Raw genomic sequence first — 10,903 nt, 5'->3', positions numbered from 1 at the left:
TGTTTTTCGTGATTTTAAAAGTTGAGGGTCATTTGGACCCCAAGTGCTGCTAAGGGTTAATTTTTATTTTTGCTGTTATTTTAAATTCTGGACTTTATGATATGAGATTCTATAGAATCTCTCATAGACCCAGTGTTTACACGTTGACGGCGGGAAACTGACATGTCATGACATCAATCAAATAATATCCGAATGAACTAAAATTTTAAACATAAATATGCTTACATGTGTAGGTTATTTCTATTATTTGAAGAGATATTCAGGTTGATTGACTTATTTTTTTTTAATTTCGCTCGATGTTTTTATGATTTTTTAGATATAGCGGACATACGGAGGGTCGAAATTTATTTTTAAAATATCAGATGTATTGGCGAAAAAATTCTACATAAAAAAACTTGCTAACACTTATCTCGTCCCTATAAAAAGTTATACGTATCCAAAGTTGGAAAATGTAAAAAGGACGCATTTTTTCGTTTTGTAGAAAAAAATTTTCTTCAGGATTATATACAATTTGTATATGATCTGGTAAGATAACTTAATGCGAAAGCGTGTAAAATAAAACATGTCTCACTGAAGCGGACATAGCATCCCCCAAACCAATCCGAACTTGTCCAATTTAAAAAAACTCGGTTTGAGTAAAATATTCTAAAAAAGGCAAAGCATAATCCTATATGTTTTTGGAATACATTTTCCTCGTTTTAGGAATTTCGGTATTTGAAAATAAAAAAATATCCAAAATTATAATGATTTGATTTGAGTCTATATTTGTTCCAAATTTTGTTATGATATCTTTAACCGTTAAAATTTTACATTAATTCAAATTTTAAATTTATCTTCGTGGAAAATCACCACTAATTAATTTTACTAAAATGTCAATCCTCAAGTCCAAAGGTTTTCACCAGTATGAAATACTTATATAAAAAGCCTTTATTTGCTTCTCAGAAGTTCCACAAACCTTGTCCCCTTTGACGAATTTGTACGTTTTTTCATAAGTATGTTATTGCATGCACTTCGAGCAACATATGGTTTGTTTCATAGACCTTCCGGTTCTAAAAGTAAATTTTGCGTTCCGAACCTGACAACTGGCCGCCTAGATCGTTTGATATCACACCTCTGGACTTTTTTTCCTTTAAGCGTATGTGAAGTCAAAATTCTTCGATGATAAGTCAGCTATGATTCAAGACTTGGAAGCCAACGTAATTCGTGCCGGAAAAAGCGATCGCAAATTGAACCACAGTTCGAGCAAAATCAGGCTAAACTGATGATGAAGCACATTTCCACCTGTTATTTGGGGTTAATTGATGAATTTGGGGTTCTAAAGAGAAGTGTATCTACAATGAGTCACTGTTTCGTGCGTATTATCATTGGATCACATTTCTTTGAAGCAGTTGTGTCCCGAACTGGTCAAGCAGTTGTATCCCGAGTTATTTCTGTCTAAATTGGCTGGTGTTATTGTGGAAGACGTGTAGTTTCAACAAGACTGTACCCCCTGTCATATAACCCCCGAAGCATATCAATTACTGCATGAGACATTTCCAGGTCGTGCACTCTCTCGTTTCGGTAAGCAGAAGATGGGCCATAGATCGTGTGATTTCCTTTTATGGGGTTATTTGAAGTCAAAGGGTCTTTGCAACAAGCATACATTAATTGAAGACATACATACATTAATTGAAGAAGGAAATTCACGTTGCATCATTTAAATGTTCCGCCAAAAATAAATTTTTATATGAAAAACCTTAACAATATTATTGTCACAGTAACTATTTACATGATTGTGGTAACCATATATATGGTTACAGTAAACAAGTATATGTTTGCGACAACCATATTTATGATGAATAATTATATCATAATATTTTGTTCTCAGATAATGATATCCATAAACCGAGAGCAACATAATATGGTAATTCCTTCATCATATAAATGGTTGTCACAAACATATACATGTTTACTGTAACCATATATATTGTTTAAAAAATCATGTGAATCGTAGATTAACCATATTATGGTTACCACAATCATGTAAATAATTACGGTGACTATAATATTGTTAAAAAACTTGTAACAATATTGAAATGGTTACAGTAGACATGCACAACTATATTTTTTCTCTGCGTGCACATTGTATATTAATGACTTTGTAAGCCAGACATAGTATATAAAAATCAGCCATTTGTGGACCGATTCTCTCGATTTTAAATAGCAACCGAATCGGGACTATATCGGATATATTTATGCATGAATCGCATATGTAAGTTATTTGGGGGCTTTGGAAAGTTGATTTTTTTTTAAAGAATATAACGAATATTTCGAAACTTTCATAACCCACCCTCCTGTAATTATGTGTAACTGTGTGAACAACTCCTTAATTGCAATAGAAAAGCCTAAATATTTTTTTGTTTTTCAGTAATTTTCCTATAAAAGTATAAATGAACAGATAGACTGAATATACAGGACTTATGAACATAGACCAGTTATCATGGTCATCTTTTATGGCCATTAAATGAAAGAGGGAGAGAGACAATTAAACAATGAAAAAAATTTCAAGCAGCAGCAGCAGTTATCAACTAATTTATTTTTTTTTTTATTTTTGGGTTGAAAATTAAAGATGTTTTTAGACATTTTGTGTGTGTAACACAGCAATTTTCTATTTTAATATGAGGCGGTTATTAATTCTAATGAGTTTTTTTTGGTTTAAAAAACCCTTAAAGAAAATATAAAAAATGGAAGGCTGTCATGTTTGTTGGTTTTTTTGATAACTCATACTCATGCTTTCAAAAGAATAAAAAAGATGTAATAAAAATAAATAAATACATTTTTTTTCTGTACAAAAGATATCTTGAGGTTATAATTTCACCTGAATTAGACGCAATTTCTTTAATTAAAAAAATTTCCCAACCCCTTCCCATCAAGTTTTACTCAATGAGTTTGCGGAGAAAGGGTTGTACAGAAAAGTATGACTGACTGACAGATATTTAAGGGAAAAACAATTGTGTAACATTTAAGGAAAATGTAAAGGGGGTCTAAAGGGTTGATGATTTGCTAGTCAGTCAGTAAAGTTTCTTATACATTTTCAGTCATTTATTCGTTCCTTGTCTTTGTGTGGTTGATTCTTGAAATTATGAAAATGTTAAAAAATAACTGTTAAATTTTGTTGTAGATTTAACTGTCAATATGTCTGTCAGGCTGTCATCAACATCTACTTTTTTACTAATTTACTGTTACACACCAAAAAAAAACTTTCAAATTAAAAAATAGAAAATTAAAAAGACAGCATTCGAAAGAAAGGAAAAGAAAATTGTTAAACACACTCAACCACATACCAGAACGCTGAGAACACGTTTGAAACTTTTTAGCGAGCTGTAAAAAAGAGGAAACATTAAGAGTTAGTATTTATTTAGATGCTAATTTTTTTGGTAAAAAAGGAAGCTACAGTGAAAAATGTTTAATTAGGAAAGGCGGAGTGCGCGAAGGTATTTTCTTTTTTTTTGCATTTCTTCAAATGCAACTGTTTTTATGTACATATTTTTTTTTTAATTTCAAATTTAACGGAAATGCTTTGGGCTATTGACAAAGGCCACCTAATCTTATACTTAATAAGGATACTTGGCAATTTTTTTTGTTTCAGAAATGTTTGAAAATAATTGTTTTTTGGATGTCTTAAAAAGGTTTAAAAACTAGGGTTTTTATTACATTTAATTGAAAATAATTTCGTTTTATTGAAATTTTAATTGTCAATAAACGGGTAAAAGAAACGGGCTTTATTGAAATTAAAGAAGTTTTTTTAAACAACATTTTGTAACCTATATTAATTACTATAATTACGAGCTACAATTAAAGAACGATAACACTAGTTTACAAGGTACATGATGTGAAACATCACAGTAAAAATTTTACTTACAAAATAAGCTGTAAAAGAGAGCTATCGAATCTTATATGCCCTTCACTAAAGTATAATTTGAGATACAGATTGAAAATATTTGTAGGTGACATTTTTTTTTTGAATTTTTTTCTTGGAAAAATTTTATTAGTGAAAAAATGTGGACCCATTGTAGGTCCAATTTACTATAGCCTTATATATGTACATCGTTGCAATGGACTTTGAAATATCTATCATTAAATATCCATATTGTCTATATTAATGACTTAGTAATACAGATGTAGATCAAAAAAGGTCAAAAATCGAGGTTATCCCGGTTTTTTCTTAATATCTCAGCCATTTGTGGGCTGATTTTGTCGATTTTAAATAGCAACCGAGCCGGAAGAATTCTCGATATGTTGATGTATGTAAGTTATTTGGGGGCTACGGAAAGTTGATTTCAACAGACAGACGGACATGGCTACTCGACTTCGCTATCTATGAAAAATGTAGGAATTACAAACGGAATGACAATCTTATATACACCCTTACCACTCATGGCGAAGGGTATAAAATCTGCCCAAGAGTTCAGCTGAACTCGCGATCTCATCCAATTAAGACTTTTTGATTGGAACAGTCTAAGTTTTTTTTTACAGTTGGTCAAAGTTTTAATTTTTTGATCGAAGAGAGCATTATACTAAATAAAAACAAGAAAGTATGGTCGATCAAGCCCGACCATATAATACCCTACACTAAGTAAAAAAGCAAAAACATTTTTCTTTTAAAATTTCATTTTTCTTTTATATTTTTGAGTGATTTTCGGAAGTGGGCCTTATATGGGGGCTATGACCAATTATGGACCGATCCATGAAATTAGGTCGTGTGATTTATGTCTATACGAAAGTTTACTATGTTGAATTTTGTGTGTATACCAACATTTTTAAGCGATTTATGCACTTTAAAGTGATTTTCTATATGGGAGCTGTGACTAATTATGGACCGATCGTAACAAAATTTGGTGACATGAATTTTGTATATATAAAACTTATTTGGAGCGCAACTTGTGGATATAAATATATAAATTAAACATTTATGACCGATAAAGTCCAATTTCGGAAGGATATTTGTATGGGGGCTAGGTGATATAATGAACCGATTTCAGCCAGTTTCAATAGGCTTGGTCCTTGACCCGAAAAAATAATATGTACCAAATTTGATCGAAATATCTTCAAAATTGCGACCTGTACTCTGCGCACAAAGTTTACATGGACAGCCAGCCAACTAGCCAGACGGACGGACGGACATCGTTTAATCGACTCTTTAAGGTGGGTGTTAGACTAATATTTTTGGGCGTTACAAACGTCTGCATAAACGCATAATACCCTCCCCACTAAGGTGGTGTAGGGTATAAACATTTTGCAAGTTAATGTCTGATATAATTCTTATTGTCAGAGTAATATTGTGGTATTTTATGGAAGATCTTAACCCTCTACTCTTTTTAACTCTTTTTTCGAGAAAATAAAAAAAAGACCTTTCGAAAAGGATATTTAAGGATTAAAATATTGTACGACAATTTTTGCAGAAACATTTCAGTTCAGAAACATAACTAAAGCTCTTTACGTTAAATTATCAAAATTAAAAGCCACCTGGGGTCTCACATTTTCTAAAATATCTCCAAAAATCCATTTATGATGCGAATAAACTGAAATTTAAAATATAAATAGTCCTTGAGAAGATCTACAAAAACCATGTATACAGGTAAGTTATCTTTTTTAGTTCAAGAGATATTTAGGTTTATTTATTTCTTTTATCTTGATCGAATTTTTCGGTTTTGGGATAGAATTATATAATTAGATATATGTATATGTAGTGATTAACACGAATGCCATAGTTTTTGAAAGTGTAAATTCATTCAATCCAAAACCAATCCTTTTTGCTGAAAATCTGGTTTTGTTTATTGGTGTATCGGATTTGCCTGCAAGAATAATTCGGGATATATTTTCTAAGGATATCAAGAAAATGCTTCGTTTTTTAAAGACCTTCTGGTTTGTTCTATGGGTATGTTGAATAGCGGCTTCTGTCTGCAGAGCCTGTATTTTGTATATTAATGGCATTTACCCAGGTGCAAGAGGACAAAAGCTTAGCTTTATAAAATAACTTGAGATCGGCCGAACACCGACTTGCAAAGCAGATATTTTATATACCTAAAGAAAAAAAGCTGTATAGTAAGCATTATGGATCTTATTGATAGTCCTGTTCGTTTTTGTGAAATTATTTATTCTACACAGAAAAAACTATTTCTTAAACCATTTCAATTCAAACATATATCACATATTGAACTGGTTTCAATTATTTCATAATTGAATCAAGTTTTCATGTGCTCAAAAACAAAATTTTCTGATCACAGAAAAAACTATTTCTTAAACCATTTCAATTCAAACATTTATCACATATTGAACTGGTTTCAATTATTTCATAATTGAATCAAGTTTTCATGTGCTCAAAAACTAAATTTTTTGATATTTTCTATTGAATTTTGAGTTTTGAATTTTATAATTTTGATAATTGAATATACAATTTTCGTTATTGGTTGAACTTTAAATACAAAAATGATTGAATAGATAATTTTCGTAATTGAAAACACATTTTTGTTATTTTTTGTTTTTTCAATTACGAAAATTATCTATTCAATAATTTAAAGTTCAACCAATAACGAAAATTGTATATTCAATTGTCAAAATTATCAAATTATTATTATATATTTTTTCCTTTATTCAAATTTTTCAAGTTTACAATTTACAAATTATGAGATTTTACATAAGTATTTCAACAATTAATAACAAATTAGCTTAACCTTATATAATCTATAAAATATATCACAGTTTAAGGATGAAAAATTAGGTATGAAAAACCTTTGATAAAGAATATAAAGATATTTTATAACTCGTTAACAAATTATAGAAATTTAAATAATTAAACAACAACAAAAATACTTTTGTAAAAAAGTAGAAGGTGTTGCTTTTAGAGTAAATTTCTTATGATATCGTAATTAGACTGTCTGCATTTTTCGTGGAATGATAGCGTCAGATCCCTCATAATTGCGCTAATTGTTTTGTGACCAAACTTATCATGTAATCTTATCGTAGAGTACCTCCATTTCAGATTATGAATAATCTTGAGATTTTTATTTTGAATAATTTGCAATTTTTTTATGTGTGATTTTGCTGTTTTTGAAAACCAAGCTTGACACCCATATGTCATTATAGGCCTTATACACATTTTATACAAAAGTAGTTTATTTTTAAGATTCAGAACTGATTTTCTGTTTAATAATGGAAATAATGCTCTGCCACACTTAATTGCCTTTTCACTGACGTGTTGAACATGCTCATTAAACGTTAGTTTTTTATCAAAAATAACTCCCAAATATTTTATTGAATTCCGAATTTCAATAGTATTACCTTCGAATTGTAATGGGATACTGGGTATGCGTTTTGGTGATTTGTTAAATGGGAAAATAATAGCTTGAGTTTTTTCATGATTTATTTTTATTTTCCATTTTTTAAAAAACTTTTCAGCAGATTTTAACGAAACACTCATTCTTTTAATGATTGCGTTTGATAGTTTTCCACTACATATAAATGCGCTGTCGTCTGCATAAAAGGCAGCATCACTATCTTTTTTTATTACAATATCCGATGTATATATGGAATAGAGAGTTGGTGACAATACGGAGCCTTGTGGAAGACCGGCTGGAATATTTCTTACTGAAGAGTAGCTATTTTGTATACATACCACAAAAGATCGATTGGTTACAAAGCTTTTAATAATTTTCTGAAGATATATTGGAAAGCTCATGCTGTTGAGTTTAAATATGAGGCCATCGTGCCAAATCGAGTCAAACGCTTTCTCAATATCAAGAAATACCACTCCTGTACTTCTTTTATTAGATTTATTATTTTCAATAAGTTGTATAACTCGTTTAATTTGATGAACCGTAGAATGCTGCTTTCTAAAACCAAATTGTTGATTGTTTATTATATTATTTCTCTCGGTAAAGCATAGTATACGAAGCAGTATAATTTTTTCGAAAAGTTTGTCTAATACGCTTAACATACTTATTGGTCTATAGCTATTAGGCAATTTTGGATTTTTACCTTTTTTGGGTATAGGTACAACTTTTGCTTTCTTAAATATATCAGGAAAATATCCGTTTTTGAGACAGAAATTAAACATTTTGGAGAGTACTTCAAAAAATGAAAGGGGCATATTTTTCAGGATAATACTTTGGATCATATCTAAGCCTGGAGATTTGTTGTTTTTGAAATTACTAGATATTTCTATTAATTCGGTAGCTTTCGTCAAAGCATCTTGTTCCAATAGTATTTCATTATTGTGGTATAGACTTTGAGTATGTCTTTGAACTTTCTTATCCATAGTTGTATGATTATTTAGGGTAATTTTATGAGACTGTTCAAATACATCAGCAATAATGTTAGCTTTATCTTCATTGGTGTTATATTCATGTCCATTTAATTTGAGGGAAGGAATTTCAAAACGTTTACATTTAAATGTTTTCGTCAGTTTCCAAAACTTTTTGCTACCCGTTGGTAGTTTCTTAATAAATGTAGACCAGTTTTCATTTCTATCTCTATTTATATGAAAATCTATCAAACTCCTTAGTTGCTTTAATATGCTAATTAATGTTTGCCTTCTACCATAATCAGAACACCGTTGTAATTTACGTTGATATTTCTTTCGTTGTTTGAATTCAAACATATTTTTTTCTGTGATATTTTCTATTGTATTTTAAGTTTTGAATTTGATAATTTTGAATTTTGGTTGAATTTTAAATACAAAAATTATTGAATAGATAATTTTCGTAATTGAAAACAAATTTTTGTTATTTTTTGTGTTTTCAATTACGAAAATTATCTATTCAACAATTTTTGTATTTAAAATTCAACCAACAACGAAAATTGTATATTCAATTGTCAAAATTATCAAATTCAAAACTCAAAATTCAATAGAAAATATCAGAAAATTTTGTTTTTGAGCACATGAATACTTGATTCAATTATAAAATAATTGAAACCAGTTCAATATGTGATAAATGTTTGAATTGAAATATAGTTTTTTTCTGTGTTATATTATAAAAATTTTGGGTCATTCACATGTTATATTATTTATTTAATTTACTGATATTAACTTACTGATAAAATTAAGAGTGATTAAAGTAAGTACTTTTTCAATACCTTGAATTCATATAAGTTTTATTTACATACATATTTTGAAATTGTTATTCTTTATAATAAACTCTACTCCTTCAAGCCAGTCATTAATCACTTTCCTTAACATGCTGATAAACAAAAGTTTGAATCCAAGTATTTGTTTCACAACAACTTTTGACAAGAAATTATCTTGGCTGTTGCATGCTAATTATACATAATTTTGTAAAAAGAAACCTTGTTTGAGTACTTAATACCAACCAAGTATCTTTAGTTAGAAATATACGAGTGAGTGCTACAACAACACAACTAACTAGCCATAAATATTTATTACTAACAAGTTTCTTTTGCTGCCATTATTTTACATATTATTGTATAAAAAAAATATTACTTACAATATAATCAGAGTAACAAGAGTTTGTAACGAATTTGAAATACCAGACACTATGCTACACCAAAAATATGCAGGGGTTCTCATATAGCAATTTTGTTGTATTGAATTCCATAGAGTTCGGAACTACTTATAGTTTTTCCGTTCTCTATGAAATCCAATAACAGCATGATTGTTTTATGATAATCCCTGCATATTTTTTTCGTCCTTTTTATCACTGTGTAATTTTTCACTTCTCTTTATAATAACTTTAATAAAATCCCACGCACATTGTGGTCGCAAGTTAATATAACATTTTACCTGATAGTTTGTTACCAACACAGTAATGAACGAAACTACTTAATACCAATTTGTTTTCTAGTATGTCCATAAGAATACATATTTAAGCTGCGTAGCAAAAAAAAGAAGAAATTAGCATATTGCATTATAAAACTTACTCCGTATAAAATTTATACCTTAAAGTCCAATATGTAAATGATGAATAGAAAAGAAGACGTGAGAAGTTCTTATTTTTCCATTTACATTCAACACAAAATAAAAATGCACATTTTATTATCACAAGGTAGATAATATTTAAAAGTTTTGCCAGTTACTTTCAAATTACAACTGAAATTTATTCGAGTGAATGAAATGTGAAACAAATACATACATAAATACAAACAAATTATTAATTTAGAAGGAAGCTAGATGGTACGATATAAAGGACTTAGTGTAAAATATCATAATAATTAATACTTTTTAGGTTTCTATTATCAGAATTTAATTTATATCCTTCACCATGAGGGGCAATGGTATAAATATATAAGTTTATCATTCCATTTGTAATTTCAACATTCTTTATTTACGACCCCACGAAGTCTGTATGTTGAAATTATGGTGATCGGCACGGTTTTCAATAACCGGTTATAACCCGTTTTTTTGGTTAAGTCGGTTTCGGTTTTTTTGAAAAGCTCACATTTCGAATATCGAAGAAACCGGGTTTTTCTCCTCGAATAACCGGTTTTTTCTAAAAGTGTGCTTTTATGAGTTTTAGTGTATTAAAATCTTTAAAAAATATTCAAAATCCAAAAAAATACAACTATTTTAGAATGCTTTTTATATTTAGAAAAATGTCACAAGCGATCTGTATTATATTCTATGTATTTTTACCATTTTTTTTAACCTAACGTAGTTGTTGACTTTTGAAATTAAATAAAAGTCATAAAATATCAACCACTCATTTTACAAAAAACTCAATTTTAATTTCAAAATGTGTCAAATTTGACCCGAATGTCTTAAGAAAACAATAGCTTTGGAATTAGAAGGGGAATTCCAGTTTTCATACAAATATAATGTTCAGCAAGTATGATACGGATATATGTTAGTGCTACCAAAGCTCTGAAAACATTTAACTTAATAGTGTGTAACCAAAATTTAAGATTTTAG

Source organism: Calliphora vicina, chromosome 5, assembly GCF_958450345.1.
Source record: "Calliphora vicina chromosome 5, idCalVici1.1, whole genome shotgun sequence".
Lineage (NCBI taxonomy): Eukaryota > Metazoa > Arthropoda > Insecta > Diptera > Calliphoridae > Calliphora > Calliphora vicina.
Note: the sequence above shows the minus strand (reverse complement) of the source record.